General features: G+C 47.3%; 1 long non-coding RNA gene across 1 annotated transcript; it reads left to right on the top strand.

The window, feature by feature from the left end:
• Nucleotides 1-16,098: 16,098 nt before the first annotated feature.
• LOC141141557 (uncharacterized) lies at nucleotides 16,099-16,987 on the top strand. Its single transcript, XR_012244129.1, has 2 exons — nucleotides 16,099-16,490; nucleotides 16,627-16,987. It is a non-coding gene; the product is annotated as an uncharacterized lncRNA (long non-coding RNA).
• Nucleotides 16,988-19,168: the final 2,181 nt, after the last annotated feature.

Raw genomic sequence — 19,168 nt, 5'->3', positions numbered from 1 at the left:
ATTTGTGTGTGTATATATATATTTTAGAATAATAAACAAGGATTAGGGTGTATGAAAAATTTGTTGTCAGTAAGGGGTTAACCTAGCTAGCTGTACACATGTGACAGGCTTTAGATTGAGAACCTAATTCATTCAACAGTTCCTTTTGATCTGCAGGAATGTTAGGTGTGTGTTATGGGAGATGCTCTGCTATTTTCCCGTCGTAAATTCAAATGCAAGGAAGAGATACCATCTGAGTTAAATACTGTAGTGGAGACTTGACGGGGCCAAATTCATTAGCTAGATAAAGGCCTTGTAGTCCCCTGTGTTAACCAACCCTTTACCCACTTCAAAGGGTGTTTGATATGCTGAGAATATTTCTTTAATCTGTTCAGGAATGGTCAATTTGCCCAGCTATGACCATGCATAGTTAAGTGGCCCATTCAAGAGAAGGTGATGACCTTCTCTTTAATTAATTTTTCTTCTAACTTATTATCTCCACAAGAGAGGAGGTGCTAGTGAGGGGCTGAGCTATGCTAAATTAGGGGGAAGGGGATATTGTCCAATCTTGGAAGAGATACGCTCGGAGGGAGAAGAGGGGTAACATTGTTCCACCAATCAGGCGGACCCTGTTCAAGTCAATGAGAGATGGGCCTATATTAGTGTAAGGTACACACAGGGAAGGGAATGATTCATGAGTCATGAGTCTGACGTGGGCCCACACACATCACTACTGGTAAATATCAGGTCAGCTCCCAGCACTTAAGGTATACCTGCTTGTCATATGTTTGTTTATTTGCTGTTTGTATTTGGATGTATTGAGGAATATACTCTGTATTCTTTTATTTTAACCTAATATGCTCTTCCTTGGTGTAGACTATAGATATATGGCTGTGTATTAGATAAACTTTCAACTACTCACCAATAAATGTTATCGTGTTAAAGCTTTCACTCTTGATCAAAAAAATTCTCATTTAACCCACATCATATCTTTGAGATATTAAATCTTAAATATAATAAACGGGTAACACACCGATACCGAGTATTTGCACGAGTACTTGTACTTGACCAAATGCCCTGATACCTAATCCAATACCTGTGACTGCAGTGGCGGCCGCACTCGTTCCCAGAAGTCAGTTTGTCAGAGTGGAGAGGGCAGAGCGGAGAGAGCGAGTCAACAAGCTGGCGGGTGTGGGTTGCACTCACAGCCGCATGTTCTGTCAGAATCAGTGACCCAGGCACTTCTATTCATTAACAGAAGTGACGTTCAGTGTCTCCGTCAGAGATTAAACACCGCGACAACCATCTTGGTACTCCATGCACTCGGCCGCAGTAAGCCTGCAGTCACAAGGCGACAGCGGACATCTTGTTACACCCATCCCATATAGTTCACTAACTATATGGGTTGGGTGTAACAAGATGTCCACTGCTGCCTTCTGACTGTAGGCTTTCTGCGGCTGAGTGCAGGGTGTACCAAGATGGACATTGCAGCATTTTTACTAGAGCTGCAAAATCCTTCAAGTTTGTCTCACTCATTTCAGTGCCACTGCCTGCCCATCAGTTCCACTTATCATTGCCCATACGTGCTACCTATCAGTGCCCATAAGTGGCAGCCATCAGTGCCCATAAGTGGCAGCCATCAGTACTGCATATAAGTGCCCATCAGTCAGTGCCACCTATCAGTGCTCATAAGTGCTGCATATCAGTGCCCATCAGTCAGTGCCACCTATCAGTGCTCATTAGTGCCAGTCGGTATTGTGCTTTGAAAACTGTCACATGACCTTGAAAAAAAGTATCTGTAATCGGTATCGGAGAGTGCTTGGAAAAAAAGTATCGGTATCAGTGCAACCCTATTTTTAGTATATAAATATTCTACATCTATCGTAACATGTAAGCAAGGAGCTGCCACTTTCAACTTGTTACATAGTTACATAGTAGGTGAGGTTGAAAAAAGACACAAGTCCATCAAGTTCAACCTATGATAAGTTAAGTTGGTCAGTAAGGTCCCCACTGTCCTTAACCACTTCAGGATTTGTCAGGAATTTCTTTCATAGTAGAAATTGAAGAATCCTTAGCTTGTACAATACTTCAAGAAAAGTTTTTTATTTTCACATAGCAAAGACAAGACTTACATAGTGACATATGGTATGGTGATGTGGTATTGGCTTTAGAAGGAGGAAGAGATATCAGATGTTACATTCTTCCAGAGTGTAGGGTTCCTTTCCTAATCTCTTCCCAACAAGCCATTCAACCCTATTGGATTCTTATACTATTTCATAAAGTTATGTCAGCACTTCATGAGAGTAACACCCATTCTTGCATATATGCTTATATGGATTTAGTCTATAGTTAAAATTACATAACTCCTTATAACGGAATGGCCCACACTCCGCTTGAGTGATTTTGTCATATACCGCTTCCTCACAGTCTGAATATAGATATCAGATGTTCCAACCGCTCACAAGCACAAAACAAGACAATACTTGTTTAGTTGCTGAACATGGACTCTTTTATGAGAACCAAAATACAAGTCTTATATACAGTAAAAGAGGAGGTTCCTCCCTCCTGCTCATATTACTCTAACAATACACCTGTAACCAGAAACAGAATTATCAAGAGCTAATTAACAAATTCCTTAAAGCAGCCGATGTGACTCCGTGCCCTCTTGAGCATTGCTATGATTAATCAGGATTTCACTACAGGTCAGACTTGTTGTCACTGAAGCTTCACACAGTAGATTATGCATTATCATAAACATCAACACAAAACTCCTTCATACAATAGCAGGGTTAAGTAGCACAAACAACAATGGGTGAAATACTCTTAGAAGATGTGGCAAGCCAGACTAGACTCATTTAAATTATAGAGGACAACAGACAGGTGGCTGAAGTTGATGACATTAGCATCTAACAGTATGTGTCCCAACAGTATGAATCAGTCACTGTTTCTACTATGGCATATACAGGGTTCCCAGAGTCTGTGTGTCTTGGGGGACATGGACCTGAATCTAAAGTAACATCACCTCAAGGGTCCCCAGGCATACAGCTCACAAAAAGCACCATTCCCCCAAATTCCAGGGCCCATAATCGGTAGGCAAGAGGCTAGCATTCAGTCACCTCCAAAAGCCTCTGTCCCGGGTGAGTCTGTCACATTTCTCCCCCATCAAAAGTTGACTAACAAGGTCCCAGACCCCCACCTGGTCTGGACATGCGTTTAGTCAGGCAGAATGAACTCACATAGTCTGTCCACATGATCTCCTTTCTTGGCTGCAAGGAATAGTTCACACCAGTAGGTGTGGGGCAGAGATCATTTACTCTCTGTCCAGCTGCCAGTGCTTCAGCTGGGTGGTTTTTAACATTCTGGGGCTCGGTCTGCTGCTGGGCAGAGGGGCCGATCACCCCAGCTTCCTGAAGCTGTAGAGACACTGTAGGTGCTAGGCAAAGGCCAGCGGCACTCTGCTCTGTTGCCAGTGATTCAGCTGGGAGTAGCAGCTTCACTACATCAGCGTGTCGCCGGAGAGAGGAGCCAACTGCCTCGGCTCCCTGGATCTCCACAGTTGTTGCCGGTGCTGGGCAGAGGTTGGTAGCACTCTGCCCTGTTGCCAGCACTCCTGCTGGGGACTCCACATCATCCGCTTCGGCTAATGGTTGGGGCAGGAGGCTGGATTCCTCCACTCCCAAACTGTGTAGCTGCCATTGGGGAGGTGAGCTGGCTGCTTCCTTTTCTGTTCCCTCATCTGGCTGCTGGGACGGCATGTCTATGGTACTGTCTCCCTGGTGCACGGATCTTTGCTGGGGAGGAAAGACCGCGTCCTCCACCCTGGCCAACTGTTGGGGAGGGGACGATGAACACCTCCTCTCCCTTCTCCCCCTGTATCTGCTGCTGGGAAGTGATTGCCACCTTCTCACCATGAGCCTCCGGAACTGCTGCAGGTGTGGGGCAGAGGTCTTGGACCCTCTGTCCGGTGACCAGCGCTTCAGCTGGGGAAGTTCCTTGCAAACTCCACAGATACTGCTGTTGGTGCTGGGCAGAGCACAGTGAAGTTTGGCCCTAATACCAGCTCTTCTGCTGGAGGCTCATCAGGTTGTTCTTCCTCAGCAGAAAAGTCTATCAAATCCCCTGTCTCTGCAACTGGTGTCTGGGGATAGAGGTTCACCATCTCCTGCCCATGGTACCCAGAAGATGCTATCGGTGCTGGGCAGAGCACAGTGAAGTTTGGCCCTGATACCAGCTCTTCTGCTGGAGGCTCATCAGGTTGTTCTTCCTCAGCAGAAAAGTCTATTAAATCCCCTGTCTCTGCAACTGGTGTCTGGGGATAGAGGTCCACCATATCTCCTGTCCGTGGAACCCAGAAGATGTTATCAGTGCTGGGCAAAGGTTAGCAGAGTTCTGCCCTGTTGTCAGCACGTCAGCTTTGGGGATGACAATCTCCAGATTTTCCACTGCCGATTCTCTGGCATGCTGCTGGACAGGCACATTCCTCCATCCAAGATCATCCCATGCAGAAACAGGATCATCAAGGTCAGTCAGCACTTGCTGCATCCGCCATAAGACCTCCGCGTCCATAGCTGCGGGGGCAGGTTGGCAAAGCACACTGTTACCACATTGCCGACTCTTCAGCCAGGATTTCAGAGTTGTCAACTGGTATTTCCTGATAGTCCCAGACAAAGGGGGCCCAGCCCTGGCACTGAGCAGAGTCTAGCAGCCGTCTGCAGGCGATCTCCAGCTCCCATTCCTGAACTGCCAGAAACTCTATATCTTCCAGTGCACTTCCGAGACGTTCAGTAGCTCTTCTCTGAAATCCATGATTTCGTCCAACCGCCACTCCAAATCACTCCCAAAGTTAGGGTCCCCTGTCAGCTTCACATACGACAGTCCCAGGCCGCTGTAGCCAAAGCCTTCTGTTGGGCTGTCATCCGATATCCAAGGGCATGCTTGGGATACATGCCTCCGGAGGGCTCTGTAGCTCTCATCCAGCCGCATCTCTGCCCAGACCAGCCTGCTTAATTCAGCTGTCTGCTCCTTGTGCATTTTTTTCCCCAAAAACAGCACCCGCAATCCATACTGCGACCAGTACCTTTCCTGGATGGAGGGGAGAACTTTTCCCGATGTGACTCCGTGCCCTCCTGAGCATTGTTATGGTTATTCAGGATTTTACTACAGGTCAGACTTGTTGTCACCGAGCTTCACACAGTAGATTATACATTATCATAAACATCAACACAAAATTCCTTCATACAATAGCAAGGTTAATTAGCACAAACAACAATGGGTGAAATACTCTTAGAAGCTGTGGCAAGCCAGACTAGACTCATTTACATTATAGAAGACAACAGACAGGTGGCTGGAGTTGATTATTATTATTATTATTCAGGATTTATATAGCACCAACAGTTTACGCAGCGCTTTACAATATAAAAGGGAGACAATACAGTTATAATACAATACAATAGGATTAAGAGGATTAAGGAGTTGATGACATTAGCATCTAACAGTATGTGTCCCAACAGTATGAATCAGTCACTATTTCTACTATGGCATATACAGAGTTCCCAGAGTCTGTGTGTCTTGGCGGACATGGACCTGAATCTAAAGTAACTCAAGGGTCCCCAGGCATACAGCTCACAAAGAGCACCATTCCCCCAAATGCCAGGGCCCATAATCGGTAGGCAAGAGGCTAGCATTCAGGGCCCTCCAAAAGCCTCTGTCCCGGGTGAGTCTGTCACACTCCTCCTTTCATACTAATATAGAACTCAGAATAGAAGTTGATACACAGCAAATGACTCTTCTGTCCTCTGTCAGTAACCCTCAGAAACTAACATTATTATGACATCATAACATTCATGTGTTTCATATATATTTCAGAAACTTTTGCACACTTAAAATAGTAAAAAAAAAACCTAAATCTCTAAAAAAAAATCCCCCCTCAATGCATTATAAATCAACAAACAAAATAAGTGCATTCATCTTAAATAATAAATGTCTCTGATCCTCTTTCTTACAATACAATAAACAATACTACAATTTTTTTTTTTTAGAAAAAAATTTTATTGGGTTTTTCATAGTACAATTATATAGAGTACAATATCTCCAAAACCTTTAGAGATAGGTATTCACTACAACAGAGGAGGTGCAGTTCCGAGTAGGGGTGGGGGGGGGGTGGGGGGAGGGGATTGGAACAGGTGAGTCATAATTACCTATACAATGTTAAAGCAGTGTGATACATACAGAAGTGACAACTTATACCATAATACCTTCAGGAGTGGAAGCAGGGATTGGATATAAATGGATGACAGGTGATCAGATATTGGCCTAACCAGAACAAAAATAACTACGGGAGTTATTAGTTATAGATATAAGAGAGTCATGGACGTCAAAGAGTTGCATCAGTCAATGGATGTCCTATGGTGGTCAAAAGGTAGAGGTGTCGGATAGATTGGATACTTTGAGGGTGCCCAGTGAGTTGGTGATATTTCTTTTCAGATACCAGTCGGTATAGCGGAATGATTGCATGACTTCTTGTAAGACTTTCTGGGTTAATGTGGCCTCTATATATTTACGCCATCTTGTGAAGAAGCATAAGGTAGAACGAAAGTTTAGTGCAATGGTGTCTAGTCTCTCTAAGTAGAAGAGCGATAGCATAGCTCTTTTCACTGCTGGTAGAGTGGGTGGTGTTGGTGAAATCCAGTGGGACATAATAGTCCTGCGAGCAACCAGGAGACAGAGATAAGCCCACTGTGGAATAGTTAAGGGTCCCAATGCAGTTGAAGAGGATATTGGTGGTGTGTAGCCAAACAAACATAATAAACGATCCTTTGGAATCTGCGTTTTGTTGCTTTTGCAGATGTGGGTACAGAGTCCCAGTAGGTGGTGATGGCTGTGCAGTCCCAGAGACGGTGTAACAGCGTGGTGCGAGGTAGGGAGCACCAGGGGCATTGCGCCTGAGTTGGGTCTGCTTTGTTGATACGGAATGGGTAGTAGGCTCTGTGCATGATCTTAAATTGTTTCATGCCACGTTTCTGATATATTAAGCTTGCGGACGTGTCGGTATCCCTCAAGGATTTTTTCCGGCAGTTCCTTGTCGCTAAGTAGATTAGACTATTTTCTGAATTGTTTGAGGTGGTATTTTTCTCATTGGTGTTGAATTAGGTAGGAGTATAGACTGGATATGGAGTAGTCATTTCTCTGAAGCACAGTGTCAATGAAGGACTGTTGGAAGGGATCAGATTTAGGTCCATAACAGGACCTCAAATAGTCAGTTAATTGATGATAGAAGAAGGTGTGTGACGGTGGTAAGGAAAATTCCCTCGACATGGCGCAGAATGGCTTGAACCTGCCAGGTTCGTCATGGTATATGGATGTTATTTTCGTGAGACCCTTGGATTGCCATTGATCAAGCGCTTTGTGGAGAGTAGATGGGAGAAACATAGAGTTGCCTTGGATTGATAGCGCGAGATACTTGATGGTAATCCCAGTAGTTTCCGTACCTCTCTCCAAGCAGCAACTGTATCTCTGATGAGTACACTGGATTTGAGATGAGGTGGTAGAGCGTTAGGATTGGAATGAAGGATGGCTGAAAGGGTGTGTGGGGAGGTCAAAGTACCTTCGAGTAAAATATTGCAGTATTTAGATTTTCCATTCAGGCAGTCCAATCCCTGTCTAAGTAGGCATGAGAGATTATAGAAACGAATATTGGGTAGACGCGCCCCACCGTCGGACTTTGGGAGGCATAGTTTTTGTAGCGCAATGCATGGCTTTTTGCGGGACCATATAAAAGTAGTTAATGCCTTATGGATTTTTTGTACATCAGAATGTTTAAATAAAAGAGGTATGGTCTGCATTGGTTAGAGTAGGCGTGCAAACGACAACATTTTAAAAAGGTGACATCTCCCAAAGAGTGAGAGGGGAAGGGCCGCCCATGCTTCCAACTTAATAATTTTCGTTATTAGTGGGGGATAATTGAGTACATATAGAGAGGAGGGCTCACGTCCTATATGGATGCCTAGGTATGTGATATATTGAGTTGCCATAGCAAACGGAGATAAATGTCTCTATTTAGCAGACAACTATGGGTAGAGTTCTAGAATTTCGCTTTTATCAAAATTTATGCGAAAGCCAGAGCTTAGTCGAAAGGCCGCAAAAATTTCTCGGAATCTGTCAAAGTCTGTGAGGGGGTCAGTGGAGAATAATAGTATGTTGTCTGCGAATAGAGCGGAGCGTAGAACTTGGTTACCTATGGTGATGCCACTGATCCCGTCATGTGAGTTGAGTATTCTGGATAGGGGCTCAACGGCGATATTTAAGAGTAAGGGGGATAGGGCGCATCCCTGCCTCGTTCCCTTTGTTAAGGGTATCGAGTCCGAGATGAAGTCAGAAGTGACAAGACGTGCAGTTGGCGACGCGTACATTTGTTGCAAAAATCGCATGATAGGGCCAGAGAAGCCGAGTCATTCCATCACTCTAAACAGCCAGGACAAACTAACGTTGTCGAAAGCTTTTTCGGCATCGAGTGATATGATAGCGACGTCTTGATCGGGGTGTGTTTTGGCGTGTTCTAGTGCCATTAAAACCTTCTGTATGTTTAGAGTGGCTGAGCGTCCTGGAACAAAGCCAGATTGGGCCGAGTGTAGTAAAGAAGGGAGTCGGGGTGCTAATGCTGTTGCGATGATTGTAGAAAGGATTTTGACATCCACGTTAATTAGGGATATTGGGCGGTATGAGCCCAGTAATAGAGGATCTTTCCCTTTCTTGGATATCAATTTGATGTGTACCTGTGTCCCAGTAGGGAGGTAGGGGCCCCCATCCCACATGGCTGCATAGACATGTTTCAGGGTGTCGGGAATAAAGTCGTTGGTCAATTTATAGAATTCTGCCGTGTAGCCGTCTGGACCCGGGGCTTTGGCAGATGGCATATTTTTAATTGTTAGCCGGATATCGTCAGGTAATAGGAGCGTTAAGTCCCTCTAGCTGTGCAGTTTGAAGTTTGGGCAGACGGGTCTTAGCCAGAAGAGCTTCCGTTATAGCTTAGTCTGTCTGGTTGGCTACGTATAGTTCTGTGTAGTACTCTGCTAGTAGGTTGCTGATTTCGGCGGGTGAGGTAACCAGGGAGCCAGTCGCATCTCTCAGGGTAGAGATATGGGTGGGTCGCCTTGGTCCCGAGCATAGTTTGGCCAAAAGTTTGCCTGCCTTGTTGCCAAACCTGTGATAATGTAAAGTAGAATATGACATTTTAGCTGCTTCCTGTTGTTCTGCCCAAAGGTCAAATGTGCGTTTAGCCTGACGCCATGTTCATATATTATCGGGGGTGCGGTTTAGAGTTAGGTGTTCATGTGCTAAATGTAGAGCTTCACTGGCTTGTCTGTATTGTTGCCTGGCATGTTTTTTAAATTGAGAGGTATAGGAGATGATTTTCCCCCTCAGGAAAGCTTTACCAGCTTCCCAAAAGAGGAGTGATGAGAACTCCATTAGTGGAGGTGTATTCATTCCATGCTTCATATAGCATGTGGCGGAAGTCTTCATTGTCCGCCAGATACGAAGGAAAGCGCCATGCGGGTGAGAGGGGTGAGGGTTTAGCATGTGTCATGTGTATTACGATGAGACTATGATCAGAAATTCTGGCGTCTGTGAATTCCGAATCGCATAGGGCAGTCGTAAGTGCAGGGGATGCAAAGAAGTAATCGATGCGGGAGAAGGAGTTATGTGGGGGCGAGAAAAAAGTATACTCCTGATCTGTCGGGTGCATTAGACGCCATGAGTCTACATGGAGCATGGAGGCGATGGATTGTGCTAGAAGGGTTGAGTCAGGTGTTGGGGGGTAGATTTATGTGTTCTGCGAGTCGGGTCGCTTGTACGGTCTGCTAGTGTGGACATGACAGAATTAAAGTCCCCTCCCACTAAGTGAAGGGTTTCCGGGGCATTAAGTATCCACTGCACCATGTCTTGGAAGAAGGAGGTGTCTGGAGAGTTAGGAGCATATATGTTGGTAATAGCAACTTCTTTGGTCCCTAGAGTCATGTGTAGGGTCAATTTGTGGCCTGTCGTGTCAGTCCTAATATCCCTGATAGTGTGTCTTAGGTTTTTGTGTATCAGAATAGCCACTCCAGATTTACGGCCAATTGCTGCTGAGCCGTACACCGAGCCTACCCATAGTTTACGAAGACGTGCTAGATCATCTGCGGACAGGTGTGTCTCCTGTAAGAGGGCCACATCCGTCCAGGAAACGCTTCAAGTATCTAAGGATTGACATACGCTTACATGGAGAGCGAAGCCCCTTAACGTTCCAAGAGACAAACCTTAGGTGATTCCCATCGGTTGAAGAGGCCATGTAGAGATAAAGTAATGTATTGGAGTGGAGGCTTGCAAAGGAGCCCCCCTGTAGGCAGAACATCTACAATCTGAGTGTCACCAAAGTATCGTAGGTCTCCTGAGGGTATAAGTACAAAACAGGTAAATATGGTCAGCAAACAGTCATAACTGGTATATAGAAGAAATAGCATAACAAAATTTAGGTGGTAAAAACACCTAACACATATTAACGACTTCACTTTTTTCCACATGAGGTTCTACTACCTAGCTTGGCTCCCGCCAGTTATTAGCTCCTATTCTGACGCCTGTGTGTGGGCTACGGGGAGGGTGGGAGAAGGAAGGTGGGAGAAGGAAGGTGGGGGAAGGGTGGTGGGCGACATGAAATCCAGAGTGATGGATGTTGTTGTGCAGAGTAGTACAGATCGGAGAGAAGGCTTTACGCTGTTTCATCACGTCCATTGAGTAGTCCGCAAAAAGCAGTAGTTTTGCACCATCTATGGACAGCGAACGCGTGCGGCGGAACTTCTGCATAATGGCAGTCTTGTCAGCATAGTTAAGATACTTGACTATGACGTGGCGAGGTTTGACGCGACTTTCTGAGTATTGCCCAATGCGATGCGCCCGTTCAATGGCGTAGGGTATGCGGAGACCCAGTTGCTCAGGAATGATCTTTGCACAGATATTTGTGAGCTGAGTAGTGGAAACTGATTCAGGGAGTCCAATGATACATAGATTGTTTCTTCTCAAACGATTTTCGAAATTGTCGAGTTTGTCCCAGATATCTCTGTTAGTAGCAGTCATGCGTGTTAGCATAGCCGATGCGGCCGTGAGTTCATCCTCCAGGGATGAGATCCTTTCCTCTGTATGCGTGATTCTCTGAGCTTGTGCCTGCACCTTTATGTGCAGCTGTTCCATCCCTCTGTGGACTGCTGCATCCACGGTGGCAGTGAGTGTGGGGCCCAGCAGAGTCACCACTGCCTGTGCAATTCCAGCAGGGGAGGCAGGGTCTGCAACTGTTGTTGAGGCTGGAGAAAGCTGTGGATGTGACTGCATATGTGCCTGCAGTGTGTCTGCTGGCGATGGCGTGGCCACCATCTTGGCTTAGGCAAGAGGCATCTCTCCCGCGGGGGTATAGCGGAGGATGCCGCTCGCACGTATGATCGCTCGACAACGCGATCCATCTATGCCCACCAGGTAGCAGGGGTGGAGGGGGGTCTCCCCAAAGCTTTTGACGGTGTGTGTGGCCAGTTTTATGAGGAGCGCAGCGGGAGCTGAGGATATTTACCTCTCCCTCATGTGGCGCCAGAACCGGAAGGATAATACAATTTAGTGTGTCAGATATTGTACATAAGTATATTTTTCAAGGGGCGTGGCCAAGATGGAGACTTGAGTGGATGTCTGAGCTGGAGCTCCATTGCTGTATCAGGCTGAATCCCTGCAATCCGCTTGATATCCCAGCCATCCGACCACGGCTGACACTTCCATGCGCCGCAGATCATGAGGGGCGGCAAAAGGACGGGGTAAGAAGATTTAGTTCTCCCCTATACCGGAGGAAACTGCTCTGGCCTCTGCTGGCCGTGTGGACACACAAACGTGCTCCACAGCCAATATGGCATCCCAGACAGAGCAGAGCGATCAGCCCTCCTCACCCCAGCTGGGACTAGCTGAGGTTCTGGCTGCAATTGCCAACTGCCAGACCTCTATAACCACCCTGACTTCAAAGGTGGATGTCGTACAACTAGATGTGGGGCTGTTCAGACAGGACATGGACAAGGTGAGGACCCGGATGTCCTCAGCAGAACAGCGTCTTAGCCAGACAGAGGACACAATGACTGAACATACCAGCAGCCTCCGGTCCCTGCAAACAAAAATAATCGCAACAGGAGAAACAATCTCCGTATTGTGGGCCTTGCAGAGGGAAGTGGAGGGTCCCCACCCCACTGAATTTGTGGAACAGTTGCTGCATATTCTTTTTCACCCTTCTAAGCTGTGGAAAGGGCACATCGCATCCCTCACAAACATGGGCCCATAGGAACGTCGCCCCGCACTTTCATCCTCAAATTCCTTAATTTCAGGGACAGGGGCGAGGTGCTCCATGATGCTCAGCTGCAGAAAGACGTTAACTACCAAAACACCAAGCTTCTAATTTTTCCTGATTATTCGGTGGAGACCCAAAAGCTAACGCGATCGTTTGATCATATCAAGGCGGCTATGCGTACACGTGGAATCCGGTACAGTGTCCTGTTTCCAGCCCAGCTAAGGGTCCAAGATGGGGAGACCACCAGATTTTTCATCTCACCTAGAGATGCATTCACCTGGTTGGATTCGCTGCCTCCACATCGCTGAGAGATAAGATTCCCCACTGCTTTATTCTTCGCTGGTTGCTGCTGCTTACAGCATGTTAGTTGTTGCTCTATTTGCATTGGAGTTTCAGCAAGTTGCAACTATGCACCTGTTGTTATGTTCAGTAACATACCGAAGATATGTGCCCCTGGCTAGCCCAGGTGTGTTATAGATGTTAAACTTTTTTCTTCATTTTATTTGGCACCTTCTCTGCCTTATTTGCTTCAATACTGCAGACCCCAGTGCTCTGCTTCTGAACGAATTCACATCGTACACCTGATGGGCATTATTGCAGCACTTGTGTTCTGAGGGAAGGAGGGGGAGGGATGGGGGTTTTCTCCTGCATTTTGCAGGCTGCCATTCCCTGTTCTCACAATACTATGGCCACTGGCGGACTCTAGTGGTCATATGAGTAACTGCTGATGTTATCAATCCCCAGGGATAATGAATACTTAATTTTTCTCTCCACTACAGGTTGTGTTGAGGACAATTATTGGGGTTGCTCAGAAAGGTTTCCTGTGTTAGGGGGAACTGGCACGGGTCTATTGCACTTAATGTGTCTTACTGATCCTGTCCTGCAAAACTGTCTGTTTTTCTTACTGCAGGGACAGCCTGAATTTTCTTTTTTCTCACAATCCTGATACAAGGAGACTCCGCTCTTCCCTTTTTTTTGCAGCTGGTGGACTAATCCACTACAAACTGCACCCATTGGTCCACGCCTCTCATCATTGGGTGTTCTATGGTTGTGGGTATAAGCATTCCTTGGTTGGGGTGGGAGATGCGGGGAGGGGGGTGGGTAGAGGTAAGGTTTGGGGTTACAGGTAAGTTTACGTCCTTAATTTTTCAAGGTGCTTTGTTCTGTCTCTATGCTCTGTCCTCAGACATTGGATTGGTTAAATGTTATACTAATGTGTTGATCTGCAGTGTGCTTGAGTACTATATACCTAATTTTACCTCCTTGAGGGATGGGTTGCTACCCCTATGGGAGGGCCTCTCATTCTATGATGCCGCCTCATTTTTCAGATGTCTCAGTTTAGGGTGATCTCCTGGAACATCAGGGGCCTGAACTCAGCTGTTAAGCGATCCCTGGTGTTCCGCTTCCTTCAAAAACACAATCCACATATCTGCATTTTACAGGAGACGCATCTACAAACCCCTAAAACTATCTGCCTAAAAAAAGCGTGGGTGGGCCTCCACTACCACACTACATTCTCTGCATATGCCCGTGGGGACCTCATCCTAGTGAGGAAATCCCTGCAGTTTCGAATCATTGAGGTGAAAACAGATCCAGATGGTAGATATATCTATCTACATCGATCTATACACTGGGGGGAGAACCTCTGGGGGGAATCTAGAATGGAAAAGGACCTGGGGGTCCTAGTAGATGATAGGCTCAGCAATGGCATGTAATGCCAAGCTGCTGCTAACCAAGCAAACAGAATATTGGCATACATTAAAAAGGGGATCGGCGTGACCGGAAGCCGAGCAAGATGGAAGCCTGATCTCCCTGCTCTCTAAGCCCGCAGCGAGAAAGACAATCTTGGGGGCAACCATCCACAGCTTTATGGGCAAGTCACGGACCACCCGCTCCTCTAAGCACAGGGGATCATCACAACCCCCTCCAGGTGCATCCACAGACCTCCGCTCCTTCTTTACACAGCCGGACGCATCCCAGAGCGAGGAGACCAACATGGCGCCGGTCACCTCCGTGCCTCAGCACCGGAGCTCCACTCAGACCTCACAACCTGCTCCAGATCTTCCCCAGCACTCAGAGGATCAACCACTGGCAGAAGTGAACCTCCAGGAGCGCAACCACTATACCGGAGCGGTGAGTTCTCCCCCGCAACCCGCCGTTCAGAGGGAACAGCCATGCGGGCCGCCATTGCCCATGCTGCCTACTTCCGCCCCGCCATATACTCATTGCTCAGCAGCATTCCCGAGACTACTGAGAACGGCTTCTGACCCTCAGATTCAGAGCCAGGACCACACATCCTCGATGTCCCCGCTCTCCTCAGATCTCTCCCAGGACTATCCACCTTTACCTAGCCCCGCAGGCCCTCCAGCCAGAGGGCATCAGCTCCCTGGGGGATCACAAGATGGAGCCTGGGCCGTCACAGTCACATCCCCTCCGCCTAAGGCACAGAGGCTCTCTCGCTCTAGAGACTCCAGCACCTCCAGATACCACCTGCTCCCTACACCTTCATACGCGCAGAAGGCAGGAGCTCTGATCCCACTCCCAGCAAAGGCTAGCTCTACAAGTCCCCCTCAGCAGCGACAAGCTGAAACCTGGACAGACCCATGGGACTCCCCAGCAACTGGTACACAACTACACCAGGAGAGGGGAACCACACACTCCAATGCCACACCATCGGGCAGGTCATCACCTAACCAGCACTATGGCTCCACAATGGACCCACCCTTACATCCTCAGTGGCAAGCATACCTACAAGCTATACCTACAAAGGAAGATTTCAGACAGCTTATTGAGGATGTGAAATCTACTTGCCGGACAGAAATCCAAGTACTCCAGACAGGACTCAAACACCTGGCGGACAGGATGGAAATGGCTGAGGAAGAGATACAAGAAACCAAACTGGCAGTCCATAGAACACAACTGCAGGGAGCAGACCACAGAGAAATGCTGAGAGATATGCAAAGACACGTGGAGGACTTGGACAACCGGGGGCGCCGCAACAACATTCGAGTGAGGGGCATCCCGGAGGCGGAGGGTCCCGAGGACCTACAAACAATCTTACAATCTGTTTTCAATAATTTAATTGGGGAGCCGCCCAATAAGCACATAGACATGGACAGAGCCCACAGAGCGCTTCGCCCTAAAGGCGCCACCGCCAAACCGAGAGATATTATATGTAGAGTCAGCTCCTACCCCATCAAGGAAGAAATCATGTAGCAGGCACGTTTGGCGCGTAAAGTGACTTTTGATGATGCCCAGATACAACTATATCCAGACCTCTCCTGGATCACCCTGCAAAAACGCAGACTCCTCCAGCCTCTACTACAGTTACTGCAGAAGGAGAACATCACCTATCGTTGGGGTTTTCCCTTTAGCCTCACTGCAAAGCATCAGGGCAAATCCGCTGTACTGAGATATCCAGAGGACCTGCGCACTTTCTGTAACATTCTTGAAATTCCAGCACCAAAGTTACCGGACTGGGACATTGTCGCAACCCCACCACCACCGCCAACAATCTGGCAAAGAGTGTCTCCCTCCAATCGACCCCGGGACTCTGACCCGCAACGCAAGCCCACCAAACAAAAGAATCGCTGAGATGCAAACACTGTGACTCTAGATAACTAAGGGACCTGAGCACTTAGGCTCAATATATAAGCCAAGTTAGACTGCAGTTTATTTTAGTTTGTCTAATGCAACTCCAGTTTAGGACCCCCCGAGATTGCCCCCCCATGCTGAATTTTACTTTATCACCTAGGGCTTAATACAGATGAGCTCTGGAGAGATGGGTATAGCTTCCGTTCCCTATCACCCCCCCTAGATAGTTTGATAGATATCAGCTTAGGGTCACAGACTACGTGCTGTAGAATTGTTGTTTTTGGCTGGTTACGGGCTCCCCGGTGCCCCTCTCCACTCCTATTTCTTGGGGTGGGGGGGCCCAGGGGACTCCGTCCGGACCTAGGCCTGTTGGCCTATACAGGTTTATTAGGAATGTACGTTTTCCATGTTTTTTGCACTCTAACAGTGTTCTTCTTTCTCTCTGACCCTTCTCTTCCCCTTCCTATCCAGCCATCACCAAACCTACCCAACCATCTTCGAGCAACTTCGTGGTCTCCTCCCGGAGAGGGTCTGCCCCGAGCCCCAGTCTTGAATGCAGGTGCATTAACACCAGGTGAGCATCTCATCATCTACCACACACACTGCCATGGCTAAGATTCTCTCATTAAATGTACACGGATTAACTTATATATTTTTTTTTTCCCTTGCATTTTCCTACCATTCATTACCGCTATTTCCCCAACTCATAGGTACCACCTCGGTATCGCTCCTGATGAGTGGCTTTAAGGCCCCGAAACGACGTAACGACGTAGAGCTCCAATCTACCGCTAGGTGTACACGATATGAACCCATATGCATATAACGTTCCTATTTACTTGTATCCATTTATTTATATCTGTCATTTTTGATGCATTAGTTTTCGATTACACTTTTAATATCTAATATCTACTACCTTAGAGCTGAGTGCCAACATATGCAGAGCCATGTGCCTAATTATGTATTGTATGAATTTTTGTAAAATCATTTATGTACTATTTATGCTCAATTATGTACTATATGAATTTTTGTAAAACCTTTTTTTCTCATTAATAAATTTCAATTTTTACCCAACTCATACCTCTGCTCCCATGTGCCTTGTATAAAGTCCCGCACCTGTTCTCTCCATACTCCACTACTTAATTGGGATGGAGGAGGGGTTTTGAACGGCCCCTACACCCTCATGCAAAGTCCCACCCTGCTGTTCTCACTTTTACCGTACACGGATTAAACTCCAATAAAAAACGGCATCTGGCGCTGAGGGAATTCAGACAGTCAGGGGCAGATATCATTATGATCCAGGAGACTCATTATGATGGGGGGGGCTCCTTTGCATTCGCCTCCAGATACTACTCCCAGATCTATATGGCCTCAGGTACCCATAAAAGGGCAGGAGTGGCCATACTTGTTAAGAGGGGAGCTCCCTTCGCTTGCGTGACCCAGCACTGTGATCCTCATGGCCACTTCATAATCCTACAGGGACTATGGCAATCACAGGAAATTACCCTATGTACTCTGTATGCACCGAACGCCAAACCACACAGCTTCCTATCCAAGGTATACGCCCGCCTCTTTAAAGTCACACCAAAGGTTCTGGTAATAGGGGGCGACTTCAACCTTACCCATTCATCCTATGCTGATCGCCAGGCGGTGGGCCCCCAAGCAGCATCACCCAGAGTCCTTAGAGACTCGAGACTATTCAGACAAATCTCCAGACGATATGCGCTCTTTGATGCGTGGAGGGCTCTCCGCCCAGGCGATCGGCAGTATACGTTCTACTCGGCCCCACACCACACCCACTCCAGGATAGACTACTTTTTTGTCAATAACCACACCTTACAACTCACCTGCAAGGCTCAAATACTCCCGATTTCATGGTCTGATCATGCCCCTATCTTACTCACCGTAGACCTAGATACCGCCTTCCGTAGACCTTATAATTGGAAGCTTAACACTTTCCTCCTCCAACACCAGCCCTCTCAGGCAGAATTAGCTTCCACACTTCAGCTCTATTTTAAAGAGAATAATAATCAGGAAGTCTCATCCACCACGCTTTGGGAAGCCCATAAGGCGGTCCTCCGAGGTAAATGTATAGCACTCTCCGCAGCACTAAAAAAAGATGCCCAAGCCGCAAAAGTGAAAGCGGAAAGAGAACTCAAAGCACTGGAACACAAGCTCCAAACTAACCCCACAGTACCTTTGCTTAAAAAAATAACTAACCTTCGTATGACTCTTCGGGACCTGGCCCTAGGTCAGGTAGAGAGGGCCTTGACCAGACTGAAACAAATGTTTTATGACAAAGGCAATAAGGCTCATTCTCTTCTGGCCAACAAGCTCCGTGAACGCACCCACATGCCATCCCCGAACCAGATTAAAAACAAATCAGGTCAGCTACTATCTCACCCAGTGGATATTGCCCACACCTTTGCAGATTTCTACAAAAACCTGTACAACAGCCCTGACATACCCAGTAACCCTCCCTCCCCAGATCTATCTCAAAAGATGCGACAATATTTAGAACAAAGCGGTATTCCAAAACTCCAACCATCCGACCTGCAACTCCTTAATGCACAGATCTCGGAGGAAGAATTAGAACTGACTATCAAAAACCTACCATCCCATAAAGCCCCTGGCCCGGATGGTTTTCCCTATGAATATTATAAGGCATTCCTCCATCAGTTGCTCCCCCATATGTGTAGGCTGTTTAATACCTTCCTCCGTGACACCCCCATCCCCCTAGATATGCAGCGATCCTATATCACCCTAATTCCCAAACCAGACAAAGATCCATCCCTATGCGCCAATTATAGACCCATTGCCCTCCTGAACTCCGACCTAAAAATTTTCACTAAGCTCTTATCCAACCGCCTAAACACGATCCTTCCGTCGCTGGTCCACAAGGATCAGGTGGGGTTTGTCCCATTGCGGCAAGCAGGTGACAACACCAGAAGGGTGATTGATCTGGTGGACGTGGCGAGCAGGGGGGGACTCACCTCCATGCTACTGAGCCTCGACGCCGAAAAGGCTTTTGACCGTTTGGGGTGGCCCTTCCTGTTTGCCACGCTGACCCACATGGGCTTTCGTGGACCTTTTATGCGAGCAATCAGGCACCTTTACTCCAACCCCTCCTCACAGGTCAGAACCCCCTTTGCACTCTCCACATCCTTTTCGGTGGCAAATGGCACCAGGCAAGGGTGCCCATTGTCACCCCTGCTATTTGCACTATGTGTGGAACCCTTGGCCGCCACGATCCGG

The sequence above is a fragment of the Aquarana catesbeiana genome, linkage group LG04 (assembly GCF_042186555.1).
Source record: "Aquarana catesbeiana isolate 2022-GZ linkage group LG04, ASM4218655v1, whole genome shotgun sequence".
Lineage (NCBI taxonomy): Eukaryota > Metazoa > Chordata > Amphibia > Anura > Ranidae > Aquarana > Aquarana catesbeiana.
Note: the sequence above shows the minus strand (reverse complement) of the source record. Positions and strands in the feature narration are given on the sequence as shown.